Raw genomic sequence first — 27,673 nt, 5'->3', positions numbered from 1 at the left:
TTTTACACACAAATATCTCATAAAGGTATTCGATGTTGGCTGGGTTAGCCTGCGCTCGCCAGCTACTCTCACCTTTTGAAAACTGATCTGACGCCAAGGGCACATCCTACTTGAATAGTGGGAACCAATTCTGGATTGCCTCAGGCCCCTTCCTGTCTTGCCACAGCCTTCCAAAGAAGGAACACTTTTTGCTTCACTGGCGTGATCGATAGCTTTCATGCACTACTGCAATGTTGAGCACAAGGTTACCCACTTCTCAGGGTTGGACTCAAAAGTTAGGGAATGACAATGAAAAATTGTCTAATGTTCCTAGCGTGTTAACCAACCCTTCGCTTTACAGGTTGTGGCTGCATTTTCCTATTTTGTCGCATTATGAAATGTATTGTATACATGCTGTATAGTAGAGTATTGTGTGTGGTAACTGTTTTCGCATAACTAAAGTTTACATGTATCTATTGGTCCTGTTGACAATCAATGTATAGATATCATTCATATACACTTGTCTAAGAGTAATTTGTGGTTCATTACTGTGTGTGCTCATTGTGGCCTTCCGATCACCATCACCCCTCCTGAGACTTAAGTCTTGAGCGCATGCCAAGCCACCTAGATTGGTCTGGCTTGTCCAGAAAGTTCCCCTGTTTCACTAAACCGTGGGTGGCCTCCTAAACTTCAGCACATCAGGTAAGAGTTCAGAAATGCATCTTAACACCCTCCACCAGCACTTGTACACCCATAGGGTACTCGTTGCTTACCCTATGCACTACCACGGCCGATTGGCACAAGGCCTAGTCGGAGTATGAATGTAACTCATTTAGTATGGGTAGGCAATGTGACCTGTCTCGTATGAAGGTAGAGAGAGCTGCCTCAGGTGCGCAAGTGAGTATGAACGGACATGCATGAATTATAGTAGTGCAATTGAAGGCTGTCCCCTGTTACGCTCACACCTGAATGAATACAACCCTGTAGGGAAAGAAGCCAAGAGATAGCTTGCAAAGATAACAAGGTTTAATTGAACAGAATACAAAAATGATCACCAACGGTCTCTGCTGCTCTAGACCGTTCGGACTCGAGAATGAATGTTGGTGCCTTTTGAGAGGCCACAGCATCAGTAATGACATGACATATGGTCTGAACCCGCACTGTTGATTGGTAAAACAGTATACATGATCCTGCTCCATAGGGGATGCCAGGCTAACATTAGTTTGTTCTCAGCCGTCTGTAGATTCCCATGTGGGTCAGCTGGGCTCATCTCTCTATGGAGCGAAGTACAGGTCTCTAATAAGTGACATTGTGAAAAGTACGATAATATGCTAAGCCTACTACTACATCACTACGGAATGCACCAGGAATGCTCGTGGGATGGCGCCAGGGTGAAGGTTGGAAAAAATACAGTCACACTCACCAGCACATTCTGCGCTTTGTGCCATGAAACAGTGCTGGACAAGGGAGAGGTGGGGTTTCTATTGAATTTTCTTTCTGAGATGATATATCCACGGAGGTAGCAGCAACACATACCTTTCTGGATTGTTCCTACGTTCTTGTTGAGAAACATGTTTTACATAGCTGTTTGTAACTGTCCTTGTTTTTCTTAACCACTTGCACGCAGCAGCGTCTTGTCAGTTTTTTTTGTGGCATTCTTTCACAAAATCGAAACCTACCCGTCTCCAATCACTGAAAACAGGCTGCTATTGTTATTTGGCCTTGAGAGAAAGTCAGCAACTGTTCAAAGGACACAAGGTGTTGAATGCCCACAAAAAAGGATAACATTTACTATATTGAAAGTGGACATACGAAAAGTTTGTTTCCATTTCTGCAATCTGTTGTTCGGAGCGGTTACTGAGCGTGACAAGACAATGGAATATCCCAAAATTATGTAAATTCAACTTTACATAATACGTTTCCGATTAAAAACGGCATGTGTGCTGTATGCATAGTAACTAATTCAGTGACATGCAAATGTGCGATTTGACCAAAATAATGGACACAGTACGTTGTTATGTCGATTTATATTTATACCGCGCACTATAAAAAACTGAGTGCGTAACTCGTGGTTTGTTTGTCTAGTAGTGATTGTTATTTGTGTATAGTTTAAAGAGGAGTTAATAGAGGTTTGATTTTTTTGGCAGTATTGCTTACCGGCCTTGTTATGGGTTGTTAGCTGGAGCATATTGTGACGATTATTCATCGACGAACCACAACCTGTATGCAGGCTAGTGATATCTAAACCGCATTATCGCATGGAATATCTTTGAGTACCATAAAATGGGTGTTCGGGGGGAGAGGCGGGGATGAACATTTTCCGTGGGCACTTGGTTCGCTTTTCGATCACTAATCTTATCAGTACCTATATAATGCCATATCTGTCTGTGGTTCAACATAAAACGTTACTTATTTTCTGCATCTGGTTCTCCATCCCATTTGGAGCTATACCTACTTCACAGTGCTAACCTTTCATGCATGTTGTGGTGTCAAATACTTCCCCCATGTTGTCATGTGTGTTTTCATTATGTGTGGTTTGTGTTTGTGATTAGGTTTCATCCGGTTCTGAATTATAAGGTAATTTACAGAACGGCTACTAAAATATATTTTTATTCCGTTATTTACACAGATATATTGTACCGTTCTGCATATACCATAGTTTCCAGCTACCGTTTGATGGATTCTTTAATCAACATTGGCGGATAACCATAAACGGTGCTTATTTTATAACCGCTAAGTGGGACGACCGACAGGGACCAATCTGCCCTTTGGCAGTACCAGCAATAAGGAGCAACCTGTCAGCGTTCACAATGTAATAACATGCTGAAGCGAAATCGTTGCGCTTGAAAGTGCAAAGAATCCATATCTTCTCCCGAAAGGAACACCATGTGCGTCATTAGAAAAGTTTTGCTGGTGTAACATATGGACACACAAGAATTGGAGTACTGGGATTAATCGATAGTTGATCGCAATCGACGTATCATGAGGAAGCTCTAAACAACATTCGAAGCATGCAATGTTCGCTAGCTATAATTCGTATGGTAAAAAATATTGTTCATATCGTGGACTTAATATTCTCTTGTGAGTGTTCTTTGATAAATAACACTTATTACATTGCAGAGTATTGATGTTTTCTTTAAAAATTATGTTTTCCTATTGTATTTGGGACAAGAAAGAAAAGTTACGTGCTGTGAGAGGATGTGTGTGTTTATCTTCCAGGTTCTGCATTAAGTAACGTTATGGCGTGAGTGATGACTAGGCATGTTTGGCTACGCTGGCCACAAACATGAAAATAGGTGGAGCATATTGCTTTAACTAGTGATGTCAGCTTCAGGGGCAGGCGATCTGTATTCTTGCCACGGGCGCACTTGAACTTCGGGCGATGCATCAACGGATAAGATTAGCACAAGATGGCTGCGCCCAACCCGTTGTTTTCACACGTGTAAAATTGAGGAAAACTAAGGTAAGATGCATAGGAAAAAGATTTAAGATAGATTACAGTATGCTTAAATACATGCCCAAATGATCGGGACAATAACGTTTTTGAGCGAACTTCCCCTTTAAGCGTCATCTGCCTCCCATGCAAAAATGCGCTTTAAAGTTTATGACGCTGCACCTACAGCATTGCCTCTACAAATGTTGGTGCATTTCAGGGTCCAGGTGGCAGCGCCTACTGAAGAGGAACTACATTTCCCCTAAGCCACTGCGTGCGCTCATGTCTGCTCTGGCGACCGAAAAACACAACAGCAGCGCCCCTGGCCAGAAGGAGGTGAACCATCCAGAAACATGAGTGCCCACTCCTCAATAAACTTGGCGAGTGCCATTTATGGTGTCGGTCTCTGGAAGTTGTTTGAACCCTGTTACCTTCCGAGCTAGAGATCGCTGGTCTTCCCGTTGCGACCAACGTTTGTTCCTGCCGGTTCGGATTTTGCCTTAGGGACTCCTGTATTAAGAGTGTGCACTGACATTTGGCATTTGAAACACTGATTACATTGTCACAGAACTGATATTAGGACTACCCTTTTGGTTTGTCAACTTAGATTTGCTTGCTACCCTGGAAGGAGTCCGCTTGTCCTTCCACACCTGAAACCCCAGCCTAGTCTTATTCCAGAAAAGGTACTCTAGCCACCTCTGGGTCTTGCCGCATTATCTGTGCCCGCCTGCTGTTAGGTTAACCCCCAAGCAAACTGTTTCTTGGGACTCTCTGCACGGTTCCTTCCTTCTGTGTTCTGCCTTACTTCGCCGGGCAGTATCCTCGTCTATGGACCCTGGTTACAAAGCCCCTGAATTTCTGCATTTATCCTGACCACGGAGCTACCCTTTACCCAGGAGGTGATATCATAACTAGGGCATTATGAGAGATTGGTGGCCTGTTCAACAGTTTAACCTGTATTCTGCTTTTCTCTTGCAGCAAGGTGAGCGAGCCTAGTGCAATTCCTTCACCTGACCTCTTTACCTGGGGGTGGAGGGCTGGAATAAACTCTTGCTGTTCTCCTGAAGATGCCAATTTTGGTACATCTGGAACAATAAGAATTATAAATTGTCAACACCTTCCACCTTTTACACCAGCAGACATGGATTGTCTTGTCCAGCCCTTGCATCAGAATTACAAACTATGGAATGCATAAATAATTTGTAGATCAAAAAGGACAACAAAAACGTTGCGTATCACGTAAAATTGCCAGCAGACTAATGCCATTGTCTAAAATACGGTAAACTGGAAAACAGATGGCAGCATACAAATGTGTCACAATTTCGAGAAGGACAGAACACCTTTTGTTTACAAGGTAGTAAGGGCTGGTTGAATGATTAAAGAAATGACATGACTAAATGGTAAATGGTAAAGGATGACGCTCTGTTATTACTAAAGTTAATAGGAGGGGATAGAACAAAGCAACCATGCAGGGAAGGATTTCTAAAGCCGGTGCACTCCTCTTTGGTCTTGCAGCTCAATACTAGCCCTGTAGATTTATCAAACCCTTGAGGGGTTTGTCCCTGGAGAGACGTGTTGTGTTAACGCCTACACGAACTACAAGGGTACAAACTTAAACACAAGTGGGCAAACTTCAGCCAACATTTTCACGATGTAGGTACAACAAATACAGTTGCATTGATGTCTCAACTCAAGTAAAGTTCCAACAAAACAGTTGCAAAACACGGCTTGGTTCTCATTATTTTACTCAGTCTTATGTTGTACAAAGTGTCTCTGAAAACTTGTTTCTTTTGTTCCCCCGCGCTCCCTCACCACACTCCACGCCCCCCACACACTCCACCCCAAGCACATATACTGTTTGCTTCTGTACGTGTGTTGCTAACTAAGACTGCTTGAATCTATGAGCTTTCAAATTTTGTTTCATCTGGCGTGGTGGGTCAGAAGGAGAACGCAGACACCATGGACATTTGTACCTTGTATTTATTAATGAGGTGTCTATTTGCAAGGACGAAGGTTAAATAGCACACATTTGGTACAATTTGCAAGAACAAGAGGGTCCGTTTAAATTGTGCATAATGTGTGCCCTTTGCCCTTTGACCTTGCAAATAGCATATACTCTGCACAATTTACAAGGACAAAGGATAGTGTCTAGTTCCCAACCGAGAAACAGACCATAGCAACGCCCCGCCTACTCTTCTTAACGTGACTGGGTACGTTCACGACCATTCACTTAGCGTCCGACTTCCTCATTGTGATAATCGTGAGCAGGAAGGCATTTGCTGCCAGTGCAACCGGAATCTGCATACTCTGGCTGGTAGAGATCAAGGTGGGCATTTTATTCGGGGTAGGGTGGGATAGCAGTGCATGACACCAGACGAAGCATCCGACTTAGTCTTGTCCCTTAGTGTTTTTTGTGAGTATGAACTGGGAAGGCTCTGGCTGCCAGTCTGCAAGAGCAGCAGGAATTTGTTTTATCTTGGGTGGCTGAGATTACAATTAGCATTTTCTTTGAGATACCATGAACGTTCCTGTATGACACCTGTTATGGCCCTCAAGGAATACAAGACATTTTCGTGGTAGAAAAGGTGTTTATTGTGACACCTAACAACAAACCGGGTAAATGGTAAGTGTCCGGGGCTGGGGAAGTGATACTCATCTTCAGTTCCTTTCACATGCAGTTAGTCCCACTGCACAACATATAGGGGATGTGGGGGGGTATTAATATCCCCTGGCAGCTGGAGCTCCCATGAGGCTGCCCTCAGCCATGGTATGCTCAGCATTGGCCCATCTGTTGGCGAAGCTAATTTCCCTCACTCAGGAGGAGCACTGAGGCCTTGCTGTCATATGGTGCCTCGCTCCGACTCTGCTGCCTTTTCTCTCGTGTTGCGCGCTTCTTGCGCAAAGTCTTGCAAAGTCTTGTGAGATCTCACTGGGCCGAGATCTTGCGTGATGAGTCTCCACACATCTCTTTTCGTGGAAAAGACTTATTCCTAGTCCATGACGAAGTCTGTAAATCTGGTTGGCTTCCTTCTTTCCCGTAGGGGCCGGTTCCGATGAGTGGCTGCTTTGGGGGATTGGGTAGTTCTGCTGGATGTGTTGCATGGTGTTTGTTGTGCTGAGGTTGCTTCCCGGTGAGGTTCTCTAGACCAAGCGCATGGGCACATGTTAATTTTGGTTTTCTTTTTCCCTGACCTCCATCTCTTGTTTTTGGGGGCTGTTGGGCAGATTAAATATACAAACTCAGCTAAAATAATATTCTTTTTGCATACCTACCAGGGTCATTTTTTATACACCCTGGAAGGCCTTATGTTGCAGGAACTATGGGTAGCCTGTAAGAATCGTTTTATTTTGATGTGATTAATATGTTATCCCCTCTTTTGCACTTGATGTATTTGTGATGAATGTTCCGTTTCTCTTTATCTGTTCAATTGCTCTATTCTACTTATCTTTTGTTTTAGAAATTGTGTAAAATCTCAAAACATTGTGCTTTTAACAATAAATTTCTGGTTAGCATTTCTCAGACTTCTTCCTTGTTGTATCCTTAGTGATTTGCTTCGCAAACACTAGCCTTTAAACTACTATGGATATTTAACTTGAATGTTGGACAGAATTTAGGACTGTCTCGAGTGTGAGTACCCTTTTGTCGGTTTTTGTAAATACTGGGTAACTCCCATGGGTCATGGCCATCTCCTACTCACACGGAGGGGCGGGTTGTGGACGCCCTTTTCTTGTACATAGCCATCCTTTCCAGGTTCCACCTTCTTCCATCACTGCTGTAGACATGGTTGGTACCCTTCCGTGTGACTTCTATGGCTTTGTTGTATTTGGAGCCTGTTGCAGGTTCTTTGTGGGGCAAGCCTATCTTCACCAAGTCCCCTTCATTGACCTCCGTGCGATATGTTGCTCTGCGTTTGTCGCCCTGAGATTTCATGATCTCCTTGCTTTTTTGTAATCTGAACACTATGTCGCTCATGTCAATATCGTCGTCCTCTCTGACTTTGTGTAGCTACGGTGGCACCAGTGTGGATGCGGCCCTTCCCCCTCTCAACATCTGAAACATAGATACTCCTGTGATGGCATTAGGCGTCAGGCGATGTGCTGCCACAGCCTCTTTGACGATTTTGCATGGATTCATGCCTGATGCGCATGCCAATTCTAAGGCTCCTTTAATGAATCGGTTTGCCCCCTCTACCAGCCCATTGGCCTGTGGGTGATACAGGCTTGCCCTCAATTGCCGGATATTGTGCTTCTTGAGAAAGCTTTCCATCTCTCTGGAAACTAGTTGCACTCCATTGTTCGTCACAATATCTTTGGGGAGTCCTTCTCTTTGAAAGACTGAGCTGAGTACTTCTAAACTGCCTGTGGTGATGTCCGGGACCAATTCAATTTTGACCCACTTGGAGAGATGGTCTACCAGGACTACCTTGTGCTTGTTGTCGCTTGACATGCTGTCCAACGGGCAGTCAAATCCAGCCCTATTTTTTGCCAACACAGGGTGGGATTTCTGTGGGTATCATGAGTGCTTGCCTCACTTTTAGCACTTTGTCGGTGTCTGCGCATTCATGCCACCTTTCGATGATTGCTCTTACTTCTTGGTCCATTCCAGGCCATCAATACGCGTCGTGCACTCTGCATCGTGTCACATTGCTGCCCAGTTGACCTGCGTGCCCTCTACACAATATTACTTTGCGGATGCCTTTTGGAGGAATTACATGGTCGCCTCATTACTAGACCCTCCATTTCTGAGATTCTGTCGCTGACTTTCCAATATGGTCGCAAACCTTCTGGGATAGCTCTCTCATTGGGCCAACTTTTGGAGGCCCATTCTGCTATTCGGTCCAAGGCATAATCAAGCATCATTTCCTCCTATCAATGAGACTCGCTCATCTCCATAAATTCTTTGTTTCTTAGGTCTCCTATGGATGCCACAACGCATTCGTACTGGAGGAATGTGGTGCCCGTGGTACTTTGATCCAGTAACCTGGACATGCAGTCCGCTTATGAGTTTTTGCAGCCCGCAATGTGGGTAATTACGTATGTGTACTCGCAGTTTGGCAACAATTCTTGCTGCATGGGGTCGTTTTAGTGCCGCAAGGGCTCAACGTGTGCACCAGGGGTTTGTGGTCGGTGTCCAGGTGGAATTTGGTTCCCCAAACGTAAGACCTGAAGTACTCCACAGCACAGGCGCATGCCAGCATCTCCTTCTCAAACGTAGAGTAGTTTTTTCTCTGAGGTGGACAGTGCTTTCGATGCAAAGGCAACAATATTTTCAGTGTGTCCTTTTTTTTTGGGTGAAGGTGGTGCCCAAGCCATACGCACTGGCGTCCGTCCTTATGTACGTTTCCCATTCAGGATTGAACGGTTTAAGGTACCGTGCATGTAGGATTCTCTTCTTGATTTCAGCGAAGGCCTAGACTTGTACTTCCCACGTGTACTCGCACCTTTCCTCAAGAACTCTCTCAAGGACGATCTGGTATCAGAAAATCTGGGAACGAATTTCACATAATACTCCGCTAGACCCAGGAACGTCCAGAGCTCGTCTTCTGAAGTCAGGGCCGGGGCGTCAACTATGGCTTGGAGCAGATTTTTCTTTGGGCTCACTCCTTCCTTTGAGATGCGGTAACTGAGGTAATCTACTTCAGGAGCTCCAATTATGCATTTCTCGTGGTGAAGGTGAACTCCGGCGCTCTATTTGCCAAGGACCTCTCCTAGCACCCAGTCATGGGTTTCTGTGTCTCTGGCATACACAAGGATGTCGCCTTGAAAGTATGGCACATTGATGCCGTGCAGCAGCGAGTTCATCATTCTTTGAAATGCTGACACAGTGGATGACAACCCTAATGGCATACGTGTGTAATGAAATGTGTCGAATGTTGTGATGAATGCTGTGAGCGGGCATGCGGCCATTTGCAGATCTATCTGATGGTAGGCATCTCGCATTTCGAGCTTTGAAAATGTTCTCGCTTCCTTAATCATCAGTATGGTTTTGTTAATGCTGGGCTAGGGAAAACTGCCTGTGATCACCTCCAGGTTGAGGCTGTGTAAATCTATGCACACTCTCAAATTGTGGGAGGATTTCTTCTTTATGAGGACCACCGGGCTTAGCCGCTCGGAAGAATCGACGGGCTCAATCGTACCTTCCGTGACCATTCTTTGAAGCTGGGATTCAAGTGCCAACCTTGCCGTCGCTGGAACGGGCCTGACCTTGTGCTTGACCGGCACTGCATTGGATTTTATGTGGATTATGTGCACATAGTTTTATTATTTTCCCAGGTGTTTTCGGAGAACAGCATGGGGAAATGCACTTCTCAGATCTGACGCTCCTCGTGAGGAAATGAGCTGCACTTGCTCTGCAGTGCTGGAGTCTATCTAACCGGATGTTCAGTTTATGCTGCTCGTTCCGTCCCAATACTGCAGGACCCTCGGTCGAGAAGTAACTTTAGTAGTGGTGCACCTACAATTGAAATAGAGTTTGGCTTTGATGTAGCCCAATAAGTCTACACTGGCTCCCCCAAAGACTGTGGGCCTTTGCTTGGTGCTTCTAATCTCGACCATGTCGCGTCCCATCATGTTTTTGTATGTCTGGACGGGGAGAATGGTCAGGTCGAACCCCGAAACAGCCATGACATGGGTTTCCATTCCATCCACTCTCACTACGCAATAGGGTTGCTCTCTTTTCGCTCAAGAGGAGTTAACCATGATTACCATTGGCTTATCGTCAGGTTATTCCCTGCCGCTCGTTCCTCTGTCCCCGTCAATGTGGGTGACGTTCTTTTCCTGCTACGTGCAGGCGATGGCAATGTGACCAAATAACCAACACTTTCAGCACTTAGTTCCTTGCGGGACATTCTGGATCGTTCGTCAGGGGCTTAGTGCTGGCACATCGGTAACACTTTGGGGACTCGCTCCACTTTGGTCCTATCTCTCTGGCAGTTTCTCACGGCTGTCTGTCTCTGCACCCCTCCCACTGCAAAGCCGCCATTTCGGGTGCGGGCGACAGTCCACTTAGCTCTGTGTCTGCTCGAGGTCGCCTCTTCGGCTCTCGCTATTTGTATGGCCTTATCTAGGTCCAGTTCTCTCTCTTGGATTAACTTGTCCTGGACTTTGCAGGAATTGGTGTGGACCACTAGCATGTCACATAACTTGCTCTACGTTGTCTCTGAATCCGCACAGGGCCACCCGTCTCTCATCCTGGTGATGTAGTCATCGACTGGTCCGTTGCCTTCTTGTTTCCTCGTGTAAAACTTGAGCCTGTGGAGGACCACATTTCCTTTGTTGGTAAACCTCTTTATTATACGTCAAACTGCTTCTTTGTAGACATCACCTTCGTCCGCGGTGGGCACAGATTTCAAACCAGTGAAAATGCTTTGTCCTTCGACTCCCATGGCGTTTGAGTAGGATGGCCTTCTTCCTGGCCGGCGAATAGCCCGTTCCTCCCAGAGCCTCCAGATATGTGGAAAACAGTGGCTCCCATTGTTGCCAAGGGATTGCAAGCGTGCCGGGGGACTGCAGGAGGTGGTGTGGTGTCCTGCATGGTTGCTGCACAGGTGTTTTCTGGTCCTCATCGCCCAATTGTATAGTGGCCCTCAATGAATACAGGACATTTTCGTGATAGAAAAGAGGCTTGTATTGTGATACCATTTACCAAGTTTGTTTTTAGGTAAGTGTCCGGGGCTGGGGAAGTGGTACTCACTTTTCAGTTCCTTTCCCATGCAGTTAGTCACAGTGCACAGTATTAATATCCCCTGCCAGCTGGAGCTCCCATGAGGCCGCCCTCAGCCATGGTATTATGCTCTGCGTTGGCCAGGGATCTGCTGGTAAGGCAGTCTTGTATAGAAGGGCTAATCCCACTCACTCAGGAGGAGCACCGAGGCCCTGCTGTCATCTGGTAGCTCCCTCTGTCTCTGCTGCCTTTTTTCTCCTGTTGCCCGCTTCTCGCGAGATCTTGCGAGGCCGAGATCATGCGTGATGAGTCTCCACAACACCAGATGGAGACGGGGGAACGGACAATTACATTTACTTTAAAAATCTTGTTCATCTATTCAACATGAAAAGTATGGAGTGATAAGAAAAAGGGACAGTGGATGGTAGTGTTTAATTGATCAAAGGGTGCTAATAGGGGAATTAATGTGTCACAAGAGTTTCGAGTGGGTGGTTTTAGAGGTGATCGGCGGGGGCCATCTGCGTGTGGTTCGGTAGCGGCACATGGGCATCTTAGTGTGGGTCTGCAAGGGGGATGGGGCATCTTGTTATGTGGAGGGAGGATTGGTTTGGTGGGAAGGATGGGGCATCTTGGAGGGGTCTGAATGGTTGGACAGGTGCACATTGGTGTGGTAATGGGGGACATTGGTGTGGGCCTGGGGAGAATGCGGGCACATTGGTGTGGGTCCAGGGTGGGATAGGGTACATTGATGTAGGTCAGGAGGGATGGGGCACATTGGTGTGGGTCTGAGGGGGATGAGGGACATTGGTGTGGGTCTGGAGGGAGGGATAGGGGGGCCCGCCGATGTGGGTCTGGAGGGGTAGGGGCCCGCCGATGTGGGTCTGGAGGGGTAGGGGCACGCCGATGTGGGTCTGGAGGGGTAGGGGCACGCCGATGTGGGTCTGGAGGGGTAGGGGCACGCCGATGTGGGTCTGGAGGGGTAGGGGCACGCCGATGTGGGTCTGGAGGGGTAGGGGCACGCCGATGTGGGTCTGGAGGGGTAGGGGCACGCCGATGTGGGTCTGGAGGGGTAGGGGCACGCCGATGTGGGTCTGGAGGGGTAGGGGCACGCCGATGTGGGTCTGGGGGGGTAGGGAACATTGTGTGGGTCTGGAGGGGTAGGGAACATTGTGTGGGTCTGGAGGGGTAGGGAACATTGGTGTCTGGCTGGGGGAGAGGGGCACATTGGTGTGGGTCTGGAGGGAGGAATAGGCCAACATTGGTGTGGGTCTGGAAGAAGGGATAGGGGTACATTGGTGTGGGGCTGTAGGGAAAGATAGGGGCACATGTGGGTCTGAAGGGAGGGATAGGGTTACATTGGTGTGGGTCGGGAGGGATAGGGGTACATTGGTGTGGGTCTGGAGGGGGGTATGGGGCACATTGGTGTGGGTCTGGAGGGGGATATGGGGCACATTGGTGTGGGTCTGGCGGGAGGGATGGCATCTTGCTGCATGGAGGGAGTGATGGTGGCATCTTGGTGGGGTCTGCAATGGATGGATGGGGTCACATTGGTGTCAGTCTGGAACAGATATGGGGCATCTGTTGGTATGAGGGTGGCATGGGTCATCTTGGTGTGGGTTGGGAGGGTGGGATGGGTCATCTTGGTGTGGGTTGGGAGGGTGGGATGGGTCATCTAGGTGTGGGTCTGTGCCACATTGATATGGGACTGGAGGGATGGGACACATTGATGTGGGTTTGATGGGAGGGTTGGGGCAGATTGGTCTGGGTCGAGTGATGGGCACGTTGGTCTAGAAGGAGGTATGGGGCACATTTGTCTGGGTCATAAGGATGAGATCGGGCATCTCGGTATGTGGAGATGGATATCCTGGTTTGAGTCTAGAGGACAGGATGGGGGCAACTTGCTGTTTGGAGGGAGGATGGGGCATTGTTAGGACAGTTTTTCTGAAGTCCAAAACTAAGGGCTTGGTAAAACCATTCAACTGAGTCAGTACAAGAAAATTGTAAAACAAGGCTGTACTACCCGAGTTCAGGGTAGCGTAGACAGAGCAGCCAGGCTCATCTTGGGAGGGAGAGAGGGCTGTAGAATCAGTACAAAGAAATTGTAATACAAATGGTCCAAAGAAACACTGAAACACTATGTATTGTAAAAAAAATAAATCGTTTATTTGAATACAAGTAGGCCCAGATAAATCTAGGGTGAAATAAGTACCATCACATTATATATAACTACAATTATAAAAACACAACACTATGCTTGAAGGTGCACAGTCCAAAGCATATAACCTGATTTGGAACACCTAATCGTAGTTCTAAGGAGGTCAAAACCAATAGTTACTTTTTAGATTACTTTCAGTAATATAAGGGTAGTAGACCCTAGCAGTTGTACCGTGACACTCAGCAAGAAATCACTTTGTAAACCAACTAGACAACATACTTTTTGTGAATAGTGGAACTTAGTCTAGGTACAGTAAAAACCTATAACTTCTTTTGTGATAACCCCCAGTTACACTAGGTGAGTAAAACCTAAAGGTGTAATATTCTATTACAGGTGTTTTGGAGATCAGTAAAAACACAGATTGAGATGAGCAATAACTCTTGTAATTTATTTTAGAATGGCAAACAGCTACCTCAAGGTAAGTAAGACCTATACGCTTTTTCAAAGAGCTATCATCAACTTAAAGGCAGGTGTAACCCTCAGACTTTGTGTGCCTAAAACAGACCACAGAACGCAAAATCCAGTGTTCCACTTCATGAATGACTCAAGGTTATTCTAGGTTATTTCATGGGAATCTTATCAGGGCCTGGGCCTTTTCCTCCCTTCAGTGAGCTGAGTGCGTCGTAGATTTCTAGCATAGCGAAGGCAAAAGGCTGTTCCACTTCTAATGCAGTACTTGCCGTCGGTGGAGCAAAAGCCACCGTGGAAAATTGTTATTTTCTTGTATCAATATACAGCCCTTGGAAGTGCATATATCAGGCAATACTTTTAGAAATACAATAACTAAAACTTCCTACATTGCACCATCTATTTCTACTTATCAGCAGACTGGACCTATGTCACAAGGGGCAACAAGAAGAGAGCCCAGCAGTCAACCCCCATGGAAACTTCGATAGCCAATGAGAATGGACAATGACATGCAGGTTTTTTTTATAAACACAATAACGTAAATTACAAATGACTTGACTTTTGTACTGCCTCACAATATCCCTCAGGGGTTGTTAATAGTCATGAAATGGCCCACGAAACATATACCGCATAATATTTAACTTGCATCCAAATACGACTGATAATCTCTCCCTGGGAGACTATTGTTGTACAAAGAATATTGAAACTGGACAGGTGCATCTTATATACCCAAGTAACAAACAATTTGGTCAGTGATATGATGCCAGATGGAACGGATGATGCAGTGACTCACTTCTAGCCGTGCACACCAGTCTCACAACAGGACACACATTGCCCTGCATTTGCCAATAACCAATCATGGGTAGATTGTAAGATATATAGCTTATTTATCACCACCCATTGGATACATATTATGGTGAAGGGTCTGTTCGGTATGAGCTACAACGATGAAAGACAAAGGTGAAATGCGCCCCCATAATAAATAAATGCGAGTATGCAGAACCAGTGAAATTATGGGTGAGTAACCCCCAATCCTTAGAATATGGACCTACAATCCACAGACAATTTATTTTGGGCTCTGAAATGATTCCCCAACATGACTATATGGATGTACATTAACCTTTGCCGGATAACAAGCAATCACAAATATGTAGATTGACAGTCTACAAATAACCCAAAGTGAACTAAGTCTGGCTCAACGGACCAGAACCAGTTTTCAAAAACTTGTTTCTCTTTTGCGGAACGAGAAGCACTGGGACATGCTTTCTTTTCCCAATCATTGAATTCTAGGTGGTTAATCACAGCTCATTAGCATGTGTGCATAATAGAATACAGGTATTTCTTTTACAAATGAATTATGTACTGTGAGAAACCTAGCAAAAGCACTCCTGTGCAGAGAAAAATGTGTATGCACAAAAAAAGCATTGTATGCTCAGTATGAACAATAGGTTTAGTTGTGGCTATTCATTTTTTGACACTGCTCAGAGCAATGCAGAACGCGTTTTATGTAATTGGAAGAAAACAATGTATTACAAAAAACGTGGCTAGAAAAGAATTCAGACTGGGTACAGTATTTGCAGGTGGAATAATGACAACTAAAAGGGAATGTGTCAGAAAACTGACAACATGAGTTAATGTGCCACTAAGTAGTTCAAGGGGCAGTAGAGCATGCCTCTCATACTTTGAGTAAGGACGAAAATTGCATCAGAATAATTGCATCACAGAATATGATTATCAGAATTCCTGGGCCTCTGCTTACTATCCGCATTGCATTGTCCTGTCAACAGAGCTGTGACAACACGTACACAAGACTAGGCTTATATTAAAGCTAGGAGGCATATGCACACAGTATTTGTACTCCCTAAAAACAGGAAAATATGCCCAACATAAATGGGAAACAATGAACATATGGGAGCTTAACCCACTTCTCCTACCCACAATGCTCCACTGATGTGTTTGAATCAGTGACCAGCAGAGCAGTCGAATAGGAAGGAAATCTAATATTATTACTGCCCAATCTCTAGAGGAGCGTTAAGGCAAAAGAACATCTTGTAATCAGCATAACGTATCCCTATTGACAAAGCTAATTACTTTTTTAATCCCTGAAAAATCAAAAGTAGGGAGTAAAATCTTATCAGGGCCCTGCTTCCAACACTGACACAGGAAGTGAAATGACAGGGCACAGAATACAGCCTATAGTTTTGCCCAACGTTCCTCAACACATCCTAGACATAAATCAACATGAGCCTTACTAAGGTTTCTTGTGGGGCCCCTTTGAAGAATATTCCCATATATTTGTCTTTTAAGTTAATATCAGCAATGCTCAGGGGTGCAACAGATTGAATGCCTTCTTCTATACCTAGTGAATCCTCTTCTGCAATTCACTGTTTTCAGTTTAACCAGATGCATGGGAATGCAAGAGGCAATAAACGCAGGACACAAGGTTATATTGAAAAACTGTGCGCAGCGGAGCATAGAAAGACACATAAGGTGTACTTTCCTAGACTGTTACTAGAAATTCCCATCCTTTAGCAAAAACACAACACATGTCCATCACTGTACTGTACTGTAGAAAAATGTGACTTGAAAATTGATGAATTGTTCTTCACCACCAAGGAATGTTCTCCTGTGCCCTTCCCCTCATACCCCTGCCCGGCTCCTGTGCTAGCCTCCAATACAAGTCGACAGGGCTCTCTAACAAGTAAGGGATTTTAGCAGTAAATCTCTCACTGGGATATGTTCATACCCACAATACTTTTCAAGCAAAACATTCAAAACCTCTCCATTATATTTTGGGAATTTGCATGTACACAATTTCGATGTACATATACAATTGTTTTGTTGGGTAGGATTACACAAGTACTCAGCAAAACAATTTTGGGATTAAGATATGTGCCCAATGGAACGCTGAAAATATGCAGATTTGAGGAAACATTTTAGCGGTCTCAATATCCATCGTCCAAATACTATGTATGAGTAATGCTAGGCATAGCCCATACCCATTATCCATACCCATTATCACTTGCAGGCTAAGTAAATGATATTGTAATATTGCTCTCCACTTATAGGGTAATGCTAGCAATGCTAAAATAGGGGACGCTGAGCATGACATTTACTACTCGAAATCCTTAGAAGGTAAATAATATTTGAGATTTAAAATGAATAACTTGCAAGGGGAACAATTCAAAGTGATTGTGTGACATGTACAAAAAATAGGAAGCATGGGGATAAGGTTACACATCCAACTAGCGTATCTGATTATTGAACTGATATTTGGGTTACATAGTATGGGCTACGCTTTTGCTAAGGCACCATGAGAAACAAAAATTCTGTTTCTTGAACGGTATTCATATCGCAACAAACATAGTACAAGTGGATGTATGTACAAGTTTGGCAACCTTTTGCAGAGACAAGGTAGGCAGATTCAAGGTTTGCTGGTAATATCCAAGTAAGGTCTGAGGTGGAAGCGAGAGTCATAAAGGTACAATATGGTAGAGTCAAGTATTGGATTCCTGAGCGGGAGGGAAGGGAAGGATCCCAGGTGCTCACTTGGCTCCCCTAAAAGCAGTCCACAACGCTGAAGAACGTCTTATTGTTGGTGAATGGAAATGTGATGAAATCACCATCAACCTATGTGAACTACATTGGCTTCCTCTCAGGGCCAGGATACTGTTCATGACTGCATATATCATCTACAAAGCAGTCACGGGTAGAAAAACAGCGTACCTGGTGGCTAAGCTCCACATATCTGGTGGCACATGCTCCTAGCGCAGCAAAATAACCAACCATCTTGAATCAAAATTTGCCTACAAAGAGAGGACCCGCAAACAATCCTTCTCATATCAGGCACCCACCTTCTGGAACTCAATACCATGGTCGACTCTGAATCCCTCACAATTCTCCAATTTCGTAAAAACCTCTCAAAGCCTAGCTTTTTCAACACCACCTGACCAAGGACAAATTCCAATGGACGCATGTACCGAAGCACAGACCTCAACTCGCAGTTGTACGCTACTGTTAAAAGATGGCAGTCCAAATTCTGGCTACCCTCACACTGTACAGTGCTCCGCTACTCTCAAGCTAGAACCACGCTTTAGACAATAAAATAAAAAATAAAGGCTATTTGGTTACTGTCTGCAGGCATATCTTATTGAGATCTTCTGTTCTTAGAGCCACTTTTCAATATTCGTTCTTAACCCCTTGAGAGAGTTCTGTTTTTAGGGTTTGTAAGGTCATGTTTGCATTGTAGGGTAAAATAAATAGGGTAGACCTAAATGTTAAGACTAGTTAGTATAATTTAGTTTTATTAAAGTAACTGATGTGTCTGTGCGCGCTGCTAAAACTCTTCTGATCGGCACCCAGAAGGAAGTTGGGCAAGTGCACATGTGCACAGCTTAGAGGGAACATTGATCCCCGGGGATCCGTTGTTTAGGTGGCCAGGGAAGGGCCATCGCTCAAGGATCCCAACCCTGGGGATGGACAAGCGAGGGAGGATCACCTGGGCAAGGGGTGTTTGGGGACTGCGGGCTAAAGCGTCCAAAGGCGAGACATGGTATTCCCCCGTTTGTTGCCCCAATCCATCCTACTCACCCTCTTTGTTCATGGGATATTATCACCCAAGTCCCACCTGCCCCTTAACCTTCCCAAAAGGAAAGAAAATCTCAGGGACATCTAGAGAGACCAAGCCTTTTTTCAACTCTTAACACTAACCTTGTCTCTCCTTCCTCAAAACCCAGAAGATATACTGGGAAGCCACCTTTTGCCCCAACAAGTCCCCACACTTGGTATTGAAAAGAGGAGGAGACAAGTTCAGGCTCCCTCAGTGTGTCTGGGGTATTTTCACTCTTACCCCATCTCCCCCTCCCCAATTCCAATAAGTACTGGGACGAAGAAGAGGTGGTCAGGAGTACTGAAGATTACCCATAGGAACAGCTTAGGAATACAAAATGAGGCCTACCATGTAACACCTTTGAATTGTGCCACTAATGGAGTCAGGCAAGGTCAGGCACGTTTCCCCAACTGTGCACACCTGACTCCAACTGACTTACATGCAGTACAAAAGGGGTAGTTCTGCCAGAAGCAGAGAGCCGGAGTGAGGCAGACTGCGACCTGCTGGCCGAGTCCAGAGAGATGCTTGTTCCCTTGGGACGTGTGCCGGTCCCAAAGGAGTCCGAGGGGCAGGTGGGCGAGACCCTGACCTCAGCCCAGTGTATCCAGAGTACAGCGCTTGCCAGCGCCACGCTACCTGGTGAGTTTCGTGAAAGTGAAGAGAGAAACTCTGGAGCATACGGGTGGCTGGAGCGGGAGTGGGAACAGACCAGATTTACAAGAGCCACGAAGGTAAAGAAAGTAGAAAGCAAGAGAGAAAGCATAAAGAAAGATGCGCTAGCAGTGCGGAAGAGAGATAAAAGGAAAGTGAACTTTAAAGAAAAGAAGGAAAAGGAAAGGGTGCAAGTGACCCAAAAGCAAGGAAAGGGTGCAAGCGACCCAAAAGCAAGGAAAGCAAGAATGCAAAGCAAGAAGGTGCAAGTGTGCACAACAAAGTGAGAAGTGTGCAACCAGAAGAAAGCAAAGCAAGAAGAAGGTGCAAGTGTTCACGATAAAACAGGAAGAGTTTAAAACAAATACAGATGAAGTAAGAAGAGGTGCAAGAGGCACCTGTAAGGAGGAGCCAAGAGGAAGACAAGTACAAAAAAGAAAGAGTGGTTGAGAGATCAGAGTGGTCATGCCTAGCGGAGCAAAGAGCCCAGCGTTCTCGAAAGTCTCCGATCCTACCCCATGAAAGAACTGTGCAGTGAAAAGGTACATACTGACGAGAAGAACTTTGTTTGAAGACAAAAGGGGCCTACACTCAGGGAAAGGGAACCCTGAGAGGCCCACAAGGACAATATGAACCATACAGGTCTCTGTTGAGTTGTAAAGTAAGAAACTGTGAATCTTTTGACCCAGAGGAGCCTAGGCTTGGTGAAGGGAATCCTAAGAGGCCCACTAAAGACATTGTTGAACTTTGTGAGGAGAGGCAGAGACTTGGGAAAGGGAACCCTGAGAGACCTAACAGGAACTATGTCTTTTCGGATCTGGGCGCTAAACAAATGGAAAAATAAAAATAATAAATACATTTTTGTTTGGAACTGGAAGGTTTGAAGCTTGGGGAAGGGACCACCGAGAGACCCAGAGACATTTTGAACTCTATTGACTTACGGCAAGAGCCCTACGTAAAAGGTTCCAAGGGCAACCCTTTTGAGTTGAACTGTTTTGAACTGGCAGATCTACACCGACTGTTAAGACTACCTGAAACCAGCTGTGGTTTAGATTTCCTTTTTTTGAGTCACCATTTTTCCATTAAGAAAATCCTCCATCACATTTGGTTTAAGAGTGAGGGCAAGCATAGGTTTTGACACAGACAAACTTTGGTTTTGGACTTACGGACATCAACGGACCTTAGAAGCATCAGTTGCGGGAACAATCCCCTTTAAGTTAGGGCCAGGTAGGAATTACACCAAACTCCAAAACGTTTGATGATAAAGGTTTTCAAACTGTTACTTTTGAGTCTGTGTCTCTTTTGATACCATTGTTTTGAGGTTGAGGAACTTTTTGGCGATATCATATACTTGTACCTACGCGACCTAATTTAGCTCCTGTTTAAAAACCTTAGAGTTGGATGTTTAGTGGTTTGTCCTTATTCTTGTCGCATGGGTGTAAGTCACTATGGAGACTGAGTCCCTCTACTCCGTTAGTAAAGAACAGATAGATTTGGGTTGTGCCTACACTTGGTAGTTGCGCCAAGGTATATTATTTTCTTGTTATGATGTATCTATTACTTGTAAATAAGGCTTCCAAGTCGAAATTGTGCATAGAGTCTTTATTTGTGATTTTTAGCCCTTAGTGGACGACACGCGTTTCGGCATATGAGCCATTGCCTTTTTCAAATCCGGGCTGGTTTATGTTCACAGTAGAGAGAAAAGAAAACGCATACAAAAAAAGGATTTTGTAACAATTGTAAAAACTAAAATCACTACAAAAACTTAGTTGAGGGAACGTTCTGGTTAAGTTGCCCTACGAAAAACCTGTGCACTTAACTAAAAAAAAAAAAAAAAAAAAAGATATTCCCCCTCCCCATTATGGTTCACCTGAGACCGAAAAATCCCTGAAGACTGAGCCCCCATACTTCCCATCACCACTGTGCACTGCTAACACTAACACCCAGAACTTGAAAGATGTCATCTCAAATGTCATTGATGACATCACATGTCTAGCTCCCACATTTTTTATTCTCTGACATGGCTAAGGCAGGTGCCTTTCTTCACTATCAGTTAGGAAGTGAAAAGGTAAAAAGTGCAATATGTATAGTTGTAACAGTTCACATATGTTCCTAAAATACTTTCCTGAGGGTGCAATGACATCATATGATACATATACATAGGATAAGAAGAAATCCTGAAGCACACCAATGTTTTCTGTGCATGAAGGTAAAGAGGACGGTATGAATAGTTTCTGGTAATACAGCAGGTTTTTTTCCTTACGTTACGGTCCCTGTATATGCTTCTATTGGTATACATTGTGGTCTCTGTGTTTTGTGAGTAATAGTACAATTATGTAGTAAGGGAAGCATTCGTAGTTGTTTATATAGCACAGTATGCATAAATATGTAATGGAAGCATATATCAATGTAGTAGCGGACATGGGAGGATGTAGAATATTGCATATCTGTAGCACATGGTGCAGACAACAAAGACGTTTGTGAGGGCCTTCATGTATTAAATGAAAGGTATATTGGAATGGAATTTTTTAGCAATGCATTGCTTAATGAACTAGTTGGCGTATGATAGTTCTGCAATGATCTGTTCCACTTTTCCGCCAATATTCCAATGACAATCACTAGTGGAGGTGCAGTGTGAAAATTAAATTAAATGCACATGTGATGTCATCAGTGTTGTCATCAATGCCATTTGTGATGTCATCTTTGATGTCCTGGGTGTTAGTCTTAGCAATGCATGTAGATGGTGCGAGTTATGGTTGCTTAGCTTACCCTAATTGTGGAATGTGCAGTGTTTTTTGGTTTCACTGAAGTATAGCATTCCTTTAACAACGGTTTTTTATTGAATGTACATATACGTATATGGCAGGGAACGAAAACAAAGGGGTTAAACATGTTATGTCAGTGATGTCATCAGTGACATTTGAGATGACATCTTTCATGTTCTGGGTGTTAATGTTAGTGTTAGCAGTGCACAGTGGTGATGGGAAATAATCTGCAACGTAGAAGGACATAAAGACATTATAAGCAGTAATAAGTAAATATGGGAAATGAAAAGGACACATTTAATAACCATGTAGAATGAAATGGAGGGTACCCAAAAATAAATAAATAAAAGGATGCCTCCATCGTAATGACTTCACAGAAACTCTGCAGCCTGGACTGACAGTGGACGGACGCAGTAGCACGAAATAGTGAGTGAAGGTCATTTTTATGTACGTGTGTATTTGTTTTGGTATGTGGTGCAGAAATAATGTCTGTTTTGACACAGAAATGGCTAGTACTTTGGAGTGGCTGGAGGAGAACTTTCCGCATGGGGAAATGTCTGAAGACAATGACAATAATGGTACACACTGCTCTGCATATGCAAAATAATGATCAGTATTTTATAGGCATTTACCATATGGATATTTTCTTTGTACAGACCACGAAAGAAAAGACGAAAGGCCGACAAACGAGACAGGATGGAAAGGATTGAGCAGAAAATGAATGTCCTGAATGAGAATTTTAAAAGTTTAAGGGAGTTTGTGGAGGACTGTGTGAGAAGAAAAGTACGTTACCATTGTCCCACCAGTACATGCCCCGCTTCTCCATTCCCTAGTGAACCATCCCCAAACCTTCAAGAAGAAAATAGACGTGTTGACGAAACATCCATCCCTTCTTCCCCTCACAAAGCTTCTCCTCATAACCAGCACATGTTGAATCCTAATTCCCCTATATTTGTGTCAGTATCTGCTTCCCCCGGTATTTCTTTGGAATGAAGTGTGTGTGTGTGTGTGTGTGGAATGTTTTTGTATAGTAGTTGTAGTTAGAGTTTGAGGAAATTTTTTTTTTTTTAAAAAAAAGACTTAAAACGTTTGCGAACAGCACGCCTGTTCGACCTATCCGTAAGGTAAGGAATATGGGTGTTGTAAAGGCAGTACACCTACCCTTACTAATGTCAAGTAGGATGGAGATGATGTTTGACCGCACCATCTGTTCAAGTTGTGTGTACATAAACAGAAAGGGGCGTCCGAAGGACATTATACCTCGCCGTACCGCTTACAAACGAGATGAAACATGTTCGTAGAACACACCAGGTGTCTGGGATCGCTGTAAATGAGCAAAATGGGAGTGTGTTAAGGACAGTATACCTGTCCGTATCGTCCGCAGCCAAAATGGTAGCGTCCGTAGAGCAGGCCTGGTGGCCAGCAAGTTCGTAGTCAAACAAAATGGAGTTGTCCTAAGGACACTGGACTTGTCCGTACAGTGAGCATATCATGTATGCACATGCGCAGTAGAAGCGCATGTATAGCGAATATCGCGCCTGTCCCTAACTGTCCGTCTCACATGTGTCGCACTTTGAATTTGTTTGAGAACCCGAACACTGTCCGTGGGACACTCGCGTGCATGCGCAAGTTTGTTACTCTGCATTTGCTGTCCAGCGGACTCCCATTTCTGTGACGGATGTGTTCAGGACGTCATCATGTAACCGCACCCACGCTGAGCAAGTGAACTAATTTGCGCAGTTTGTGTTCTTCTGCAACATTGCAAAAGAACTTGCAGACACAAGGCAAATTATTGTAGAGTGTAAAAATATAATTTCACATATCACAGACAATAGCTTACCTGAGGACTTGCTGTGTAAAAGTTTCGTACCGGTTTGCAGTGATGAAGACGGTCACGAGGCACACCCCTCCACCCATAAAAAATGGCCACATCCCCAAGCGCATCTTCATTGTCCTTCTAACTGTAGCAGATTGAGGTGTACTGCCTTTACTGCTGTAGTGAACAAAAGGATAGTAATCGGTATGGCGTCCATGGCTGCTGTTGGTTCATTAGTCTCTGCACCACCCCCAAACCTGCCACCACCACCACCTCCCCAAGGGCCTGCAGAGAGATATACGGGTGAGGATGTAGAGCTCGAGGAAGAAGAGGTGGAACAGAATGAGGTGGAGGAACTCTGCACTATGAGCACTTGCTGGGAGTCGTGGGTGTGGCGGTTGTTTTCCGTGTATGGGAACGTACCAAAAGCACACATGCGAACCTGGTGAGGTGTAACGAACATTCGCAAGGTGGTGCCATGTGAAGAGCGTAGTCGGTCGAGTTCCTCCACAGCATCTTCCGTGTCCGATCCTCTCACCACAAGAGACACTCCTGTGGGGGAGCGCCTCCCTCCAGCTGCCTCACAAGCCATTCGCAATGCTGTTGACCCTTACCTTTCAAAGGTAACAGTTTGTATGTATTGTGACACAGTACTCTGCAAGGGGGAGAATTTTCGAAGTGCTTTTGAGGCTACGGTCACGGAGCACCAGAAGATCTGCTCCTTACCTAAGTGAAGCTCACCCTATATCTTTCTCTGTCCACTTGCCTTTTATTATCCCCGTGGCTGGTGTCCCTTCTTTACCCTCCTTTGGCTTCCTCTCCTAGTGTGTCGTGTGCTGAGAAGCAATAAACGTGAAAACAAAAATGACAGAAAAGGCTCTTTTCAGAGCCGCCTTTCTCAGTTTAACAATAGAACTATGAAGTGGCCGTTGTACACCCCCGCGTAGTTGTGGAAAAGTTCACGGACAGTCGTAGGGAAAAATAAAAGGTTGGTGCAAGCGGAGCAAACACAAGGAAGTGTACGCTGGGAGTAAGTGGTGGCTCTGAAAAGAGCCTTTCCGTGGTGTGGTGTGTGGGTCAAAAACTGTGCATTGGACAAAACGGATTGGCACATAGGTTATTGTGAATACAAAAGAGGTTGCAATGCATGTTGCGAAGAAAAATCTGATTGCCAGCATATGTGAGTTGGATTCCCAAGGCATAAATTAGTTTTCAAAAATTGATTAGCAGAGTTTGCTAATAAAAATGTTTTTGATTAGCAAACAGACCCATTTGTTAAGACGGAATTCTGAACTCTGTCCTGGTGGCGCAGAAGTTCAGAAGGCCAACCTAATTACTTGGAACAGGGTAACCTCTGGACGAGCCAGACCAATCAAGGTAGCGATCGCGGCGGTCAAGACTAGGTCTCAAGAGGGGTGAGGGTGACTGAAAGCCCGCAATGAGCACACAAAGCAAGATCACTTACAAACTACTCCAAACAGTTGTTATATTAAAAATATATACACATTTATTTCAAGGCCTTTAAAACAATGACCGTAGCGAGAAAATCGCAATATAACTATATTAAACCAACAAATACCATATCAACAATATATATACAAATACGACAGTCGCAAGCGTTATATGCACGAAATGTGTAGTCCACCTGCAAGGGAAGGAAAACAGGCAGTGCGATACAATGCTTTAGACTCAGTTCGCCTTCAGAGGCACCTAACTAGATGGAAGTCTGAGCCCTGCGAAGAGTGGAGCCTTGTGCTCAAAAGTACCTGCACACGCTGGTGCCAACGGGCAAAAGGGGAGTCTCTTCTAAGGAAATCAGGCAGTTCAGTTCAGTTCACAAATGAAGGAGAACAAGTTCCGCGACTCAAGCGCAGCCTCCACAGTGGGCAGAAGCAGAGCGCGAGTACGGCAACAGGGTGCTGTTTTACACAGCGGGGAAAAGCAATGGGCTCCTGCAGGAGGGCGACCAGATCCTAGCTAAACTACTCACCGGTCCCCGATGCAAGCAGACCCAGGCTTCTCCGCGTCAGTTTCAGCAGCTGGCAGGTTCAGAAGAGCATGGAACGCCTCGTCGTCGTGTTGAGTAAAAAGACGTCCCAATCGAAGAAACCTGCACAGTTTTGTCACCACAGCAGGGCAACGGAGCGGCCGTGTGTATCTGAGCCAAATGTACACTACTCACTTCCGACCTGGGAACGCCAAGTGTACGAAGCGTGTGAGAGTGACAAGGACTCAAAATACAACACAACCTGGCGGCGGTTACAGAGCAAGACTCCCGTGTAAGCTGGTCAGTCAACTGGATGGCCCAGAGACGCTTCCGAAGGCTTACTGGCAGGAGATGATGAAGATGCCGAGAATAGCTGTTCCCGCTATTCCAAAGGTCGAAGTACCAGTACAGGCCTTCTGGTTCGATCAAAGGTGAAAAGGGTTTCACCAGGCAACAGCAGTGCAGAGCAGAAGTCCTTCAGCGGGTCACCAGCGATTCCTCGGTCCAGCCTCTTGGTTGCAGGATACTTGGCTCCTGTATTCCTTCATTGTTGAGAACTCAGGAGATCGACATGGTAGTGGTGTTTCCAGCCCCCTCTTATCCACGGTTCCCTTCGCGCCAAAACGGAGGGGACCCAATGGGAGATCCGCTCATCAACACTCACACCATTCGTGGACCAATCACGGACCACTGTGGTCCCAGGCATTCACACCACCCTAGACTCTCTGGCACCCAGGATGTGTTTTGGGACCAGACATCCCAGCCCACACCCTGGAGGCGCACAAAAGACATGTAGAAGCCCGCGAAAGCATCTGTGTTTCGCGGGAAAGTACATGCCCAAATAAGGAATGCCCCGGGTCGGCTCGACCTGGGGAAGGTGAAGGGAGCAAGACGGTCAGCGGACAGGACAAAGGAGCCTCGTGGTCTGGCCATTTTGGGAGCCAGGCCACCATTTTGGGTTAAGCGCGGAAAACGTGCTTAGAACGCCAAAAGGAGCTCAAAATACAAAGAAAAGATCGCTGCCACCATTCCCGTCCCTGAATTACTTGCACCGATCAAATACAATCCTAAACGAGTATCTAGGGCCTGTAGAAGGCTAGAGACCCAAGAGAGCTGTAACTTAGCTTACAGTGCCCTCTTGTGTCATGTTGCACTAAAGCCGCAACATGATAAAAGAAACTATGGGAAACAGCGTTCCCCGGTACTGACTGTCTTAAGGGCATGTCAGTTTCCCCGTAAGAAAGGAGCCCAGAGGAGTGCGGCAGAAGGCTGCACTTCTCTGGCAAAGTCAAGAACAAGGTGAAAAACAACAGCAAAAAGTTTAGGGGTTGCCACATGGAAGGAAAATGACCTACAATTACGAAATCTTTCCTAACACCATTTGATTAGCAATTTTGTACTAATATTGTTAATGCCACTGGATGTTATTTGTACCCAAGACATGAAATGAGCAACAATACAACAGTTTTCTTTACCGCTGAAAGACAACATTTGTGAGAGGATTCAGGCCTTGAAAATTCTTTTATCTTCAGGTAGATCTGCAGATCGGGTAACTTAGTTTACCTATCCCACCTAAGAGAAATGCACTTGACCCCTATCAACTGAGGACAACAAATATATAATCCGATTTCTGTAGAATGGTGCATGTCACTATAAACCCACTATGTTTGGCACACTGCTGCCACCCAGAGTCCAGCCATGCACAGTGAAACTCTATTTGAGATTTACTGCAAAGTAGATGTTAAATAAAATGTTCAAAGATCTCTTGTAAATGCTACGCGCTCTTCATAAAATGTACTCGACTGAGTCAACGAAACGACTTTGCGAGCCATAGATGAGTGTCTGTAAAATGTAAAAGGTTAGCTGCATGAATGGACACAAATAAATAGGCATAATAAAAAAGGCCCTGAAAACAGTTTGGCTAGCTGTCTCCTGCAGGTGGTAATATATAATACAATCATAAAGCAATGCGAGCTCTAGGGGCTAACTACAGTGTGTGGTATTGCAGCAGATCTGTAGATCTACAGACTAGATGGATCTGGTGATCACTACTTTGCGTACGCATTTAGTTTGCTTTGTGTATTTATTATGTAAGAGGAAAGAAAGAGTAAGCAGAGTGGATTGCGTAGCAGGCAGAGAACTGGCCA

At 45.1% G+C, this 27,673-nt stretch overlaps 1 protein-coding gene across 2 annotated transcripts in view; it reads right to left on the bottom strand.

The window, feature by feature from the left end:
• The window catches only part of ATG4B (autophagy related 4B cysteine peptidase), a 2,287,566-nt gene that overhangs the window by 2,008,255 nt on the left and 251,638 nt on the right, over nucleotides 1–27,673 (bottom strand). The window lies entirely within an intron of this gene.

The sequence above is a fragment of the Ambystoma mexicanum genome, chromosome 10 (genome assembly GCF_040938575.1).
Source record: "Ambystoma mexicanum isolate Mex_15411 chromosome 10, UKY_AmexF1_1, whole genome shotgun sequence".
Taxonomy (NCBI): Eukaryota; Metazoa; Chordata; class Amphibia; order Caudata; family Ambystomatidae; genus Ambystoma; species Ambystoma mexicanum.
Note: the sequence above shows the minus strand (reverse complement) of the source record. Positions and strands in the feature narration are given on the sequence as shown.